We start from the raw sequence: 5,270 nt of genomic DNA, 5'->3' as shown, positions 1-5,270 counted from the left end.
ATTGTATATAAAGAATATAATTTTAAAGAAATGTAAAGAGTGTAAAAATGAAATAAAAATATAAAAGTATAATATAAAAAAATACATAAAGTTATATAAAATTTTCGTTACAGATAAATTTAATACAATTAATTTCAACATATTTTCTAATAATTATACAATTTTTAATTAAAATTCATTTATTATTGAACTTCTTTTTAATATTATATAAGTAGAAGTAGAATTATATTAATGATTTGAACCGTTCAGAAAATAAGATAAAAATAATAAAAAAATTCGAACATAATGATAAATACATTATAATAAATATTATAATGTATTATTATTATAATGTATTATAATAAATCTTTTATTTCTTTTGTATAATTATTCAATCATCAAATTGTATAAAAAGATATATTAATGATCTAAAGCACATAGAAAATATGTCATCGATATATTAAAAATAAATTGCAAGGATTTTTCAAGGATTAAACATTTTTTTAATTCAAGCATACAATACATGACTATGTGTAATGATAATAATACAGCTTGCCTCGATTTATGTGAAATCTAGGAGGCCGAGGGGAAGATGGAACAATGTAATGAGCAGCGTATCGCAGAACAATGGCGCGCTTAATTTCGGATTGCAATTTGCATTTCGATATAACAGAACTTGCCATCGATCATAGAGAATGTTACATCGAGACGAGTTCACGCTATCATGTTGTTGTTGCGGAAGGATCGTTTGAACAATCCTTTGAGGCCCGATCCTCGCGGAGGAAATTTCGTCAATCAACGGGAAATTTGGTAGCAAGAGCAGCCCATGTCATATATAGCGAACGATGCGAAATTGAGGACACGATGCTGTGTTGTGTCCGGCCAATTAAGGTGAAAGGGTTGTGTCCGGTGATCTCTGACTAAATTTCATATCGCAGCTGCGCGAAATTACCTCGAAAATCTCTTGCAAGGTTTTGGGACGTTTCAGCTTTTTTTCAATTGAGCACACCAAAAAAAAGAAAAAAAACGAAAAGCACGATCGAACGCATTGTATATTGAAAAATTTTTTGACAGCCATGTTAAAATAATATATCCGAAGCGCGCTGCATACTCGAGGCAATAGCACGATAGAGGAATAACGCGGTGCATGAGAATATTAGTTAATATTTATTTATACAATTTGCAGTTTAAATAAAAGAGTTTGTATGTAACATTTTGTACTAAAATTTTTTCTTTTTTTTATCTTAAACTTATCAATATACCTTGTAAAATATTTGAATCTTTTGTCGTACTTAGGAATTCCATTTTTTTTTATGTATTTTACAATAACAATAAATACTTTTTTTTCAATTCCATATTTGTTCCATTTATAAAATTTATAAAGAAATCCCATTGCTAGCTTAGAATTATCTTTGAATTTCTATTGAGAGATTCTATCGCATGGTGAGTGAAAAAAGAATATTTTCAAACAAAACTGCAGGTGACACCTATAAAGGTCTATGATCCATTTGCATGCATTCAGTCGATAAAAATGTAATGATCTATCGCCTAAAACATGACGCCTTGCGTACGACTCGAACTGGTTGGAAATTCGCGAACTAATTATAGAATACGCACATTTACGCAAATTGACAAAGTGCTGCTACAATCGCGACGTTTACTTTGACAAGTGACGATGCGCATGCATTATTCATACGCCAAGTTTCGTGCAACGCTTGAGAACACCTTCGCCTACTTGTTGGCTCTGACGTCTAATTAATGTACTGTACTCAATTAAAGATGGTTTAGAGCGATTTCGTGTGCAAAAGTAACAACCATGTTGATTTTCTTTTTGTCTTGATATATCAATTGTGGATTACAGAAGCGTCGGCGAAACACATCTCCTCCAAGAAAGAAAGAAGAAAAAGAGCACAATATCATGTGTTGAAGTATAATCTGAAAAAATTGATAATAAAGGAAAAAATGGAAGAGTAGGAAAGGAAAATTAGAATGATACAGTTAAGTAAGACATTTTTACATTTTCTATACTCCTCATTAATATGTTGATTGATTAATACATTTTATGTTCCTGGGCAAACGATTAATAGAATGAATTACAAAATAAAATTACAATTGTAAAGTTTACGTCAATAATACACAATTTATACAATTTTCATCGGATATATGAGAGAAAGCTGTTGCTTATATATAAAAAAAAGAAGAGGAAAACATCGATATAACATATCAGAGAAAAACAGTCTCGCTTTGTTTGCCATTTATTTTTTGAAACAAGAACGTTTTTCCAGAGATCGCGTGACATCGTAATTAGCACGTGTGCTGCGGACGGTGTCCCGTTCTCTTTTGTTTTTTGTAGAGATTCGTGTACTCCGCCTGGTCCCGATGGTTCCGGCAGGATTCCCCACAGTCCTGATAATGAAAAAAAAAGAACCAGAACAGGAACTCAAGCGAGAAGCCTGATTCTTTCAGTAACCTGAATGCTCGTCGTAAAAAACTCGTAGGAAAAACAGAAACAAAGTGACAGAAAGAAACAGAAGAGAAAACAGAAGAGAGAATTATCGTCAAGCCATAGAATCCCCAGTGTTAAGTGTGCGATCCGATAGTATATACTTTAACGAACATATTGAAACGATATTGGCAAAGCAAGGAAAGTAGTTTTCTCGATTGAAGTAAAACCGGTTCGCGAAATGTCCCCGATTGGAGCTTACGTCAATAGAAGTACCGTGTGTCGCAATCGTGTGAATAAATAAATCTAAAATTTCGTTTACCGTCGAGTCGCCACTACTTGTTGTAGCGAAACTCTCCGGCAATAAGCTTCAGCTAGTGATAGTTAGACCGTGACAAGGTGATTGGGATTCAAGAGAAGCGAGGGGAAGGAAAAAAGCTCCGTACGCCGGAAAACAAAGAGAACTCTTGGAAGGAAAGACCAGTCCCTTTGAGAGACTTCCACAAAGCAAAGAGAATGTGTTAAGGGAACAGAAAGAGAAAAAGAGACTTATCGTAGGAGAGGAGACGAGAAGATAAAGTCGATACGCGACAACAAAGGATGTTGGGCGATGCGCTTTGTGTTTCCGGGGAGAGAATAGAATCTCACGAAAAGAGTACGGATGACGTGGTGGATGATGCGTATTATAGACATCCGAAACAAGAAGGCGGTTGGAGTACTATCTCTCTTCTTAGAGGTTTGAACAAGCCATTGAAATTTAGGATAGAGTGCCTATATAGTAAGAAAACTCAACAAACGAGACACAATTTTATGTACTGCATTTGCCGCGGAATGATAATGCGTTTACGATATTAAATTGCGATTAATTTTCACTGTTAGATTACTATAGTTAATGAGTCAGTTCTATGCAGAATCATAAGACTCGTAATTTGTTTTTCGTAAGACTTGTAAGAACTTATGACTGTATTGTAATTTTATGCGTATATACTATAAGACGCATCATTATAAATATGTACGATTTCTGATAAATCTTATGACTAGCAAGAAGCTGTCTTGTAAAGATATTACATAAAGTTATAAGTAAGTACTTGTAAGTTCTTACAAGTCTTACAAGAATATGTTACGAGCCTTATGATTCTGTTTAGAATTGACCACTAAATAATTAATGTTATATTAAAAAATTTCTGTGTTATTAAATCCCTATTGTGAAAATTAATATTATCCTATTTATTGTAGTATTATACAAATATATTTTGTACTTTCAAACATTATTATATGGAGCAAATCGTGTATCTATTCCGTCGTGTATCTGCCGTATACATTTGTTCGTATATACTTGTTTGTAATCTGCCGATTACACTTGTTAATTATTTATTAAAACTCCGGAAATTGGCAGAAAGAACTTTGTAAGGATGAACAACAAATTCAAGGTACAACAATTACAATAGCGTCCTAAGTATCCTCGGTGTCGCAGAGAAGCACTGCTAGTGGCATGAGATATAGCGAAGGCACCAAGATAGATCCGATTAAACGCCACACTAAATCACATTCAACAATGGCTGCATCATTGTTAAGTATGTCTCCAGTCTACCTTCAGATTTCTCTCCGAGACTGTTTTGCGGACTACATTGGATTATCGAGGAGATACCTCATAGCGATGCGCCAGATACACTCCAGCGACTCATTTGCAGATTTCGTTTCTATATTATACCGCGATAAGAAATGTGTGAACAGCATTACCACGAAATATTAATACTAAATTATAGAATACGGGACATAAAAAGTAATTGGAAATGTATCTTTTTTTATCCTTAGTATATACATAATTGGATTATTCGTGTACATTTCTTTTCTTTGAAAAACTAGGTGCATTAAGTAATTAGAAAACACAATTTTATAATATACTTTTTAAAGATAAATAAGTCAAAATAAGTATATGTAAGAATCACTTAATACAGGCACACAAAAAAAATTTTTTATCTGGAGCCTAGACTGTGATATTTTTATATATTTTGAAGCTCTAAAATCAAATTCAATATCCAAATTGTATCGTCACATCATATTCTTTTCATCGACGAAAAATAATTCTATTTTCTAGAATTTTTAACCTATCAGTTTGTATATTAATTTTATAAACTTGTATGTTATCATTGGACTTACTTTCTTTTACTTCAGCTTGTATATTAAGAATCAGGCCATAAATAGTTCTAAAAATACTGAAAAATCGAGTTATTTTGTGTCGATAAAAAAAATTGTACCGTAATGGAATAATTCGGACATCGGAATTCGATTTTAAAGCGTTAAAATATAAGAATACCATGATTTAATTTCTAGATCAAACATTATGTTTTGTATACTTGTATAATTTTTTCATATTTGTTAAAGTGATGAAAATTAATCCGAGATACGAATAATCCACTATGTGTAAAGAAAATCATCGTGAGTACTAAGGATTAAGTTTCAATTGGGTTCTATTGCGATATTTTAAATATTTATTAAAATATATCCGAAGACAGACATCAACCAACTTGCACACGATGAAGGATCACAATAGGAATCAATTCTCCCACATGTTTTCTGCAATTCCCTCGCGTGTAACTTAGTGGACCGTTATTGCGTTTAATCAAGCAATCGCGCGTTAGATACGGTACATGCAGTAAGGAATTAATTAATCTGAATCCGAGCGCACTGTATGGGAAGAGAGAGAGAGAGAGAGAGAGAGAGAGAGAGAGAGAGAGAGAGAGAGAAGAAGTACGACGAGGAGGAAGTAGTACAACGTAGTACGTTCGTACGTAGTACGGCGGCGACGATACGAAGTAACGTACGTACGTTACGTACCGAACCGACG

At 33.2% G+C, this 5,270-nt stretch overlaps 1 protein-coding gene across 1 annotated transcript in view; it reads right to left on the bottom strand.

Moving 5' to 3' along the window:
- The window catches only part of LOC105627778 (disks large homolog 4), a 349,694-nt gene that overhangs the window by 156,470 nt on the left and 187,954 nt on the right, over nucleotides 1-5,270 (bottom strand). The window lies entirely within an intron of this gene.

The sequence above is a fragment of the Atta cephalotes genome, assembly GCF_000143395.1.
Source record: "Atta cephalotes unplaced genomic scaffold scaffold00010, whole genome shotgun sequence".
Taxonomy (NCBI): domain Eukaryota; kingdom Metazoa; phylum Arthropoda; class Insecta; order Hymenoptera; family Formicidae; genus Atta; species Atta cephalotes.
Note: the sequence above shows the minus strand (reverse complement) of the source record. Positions and strands in the feature narration are given on the sequence as shown.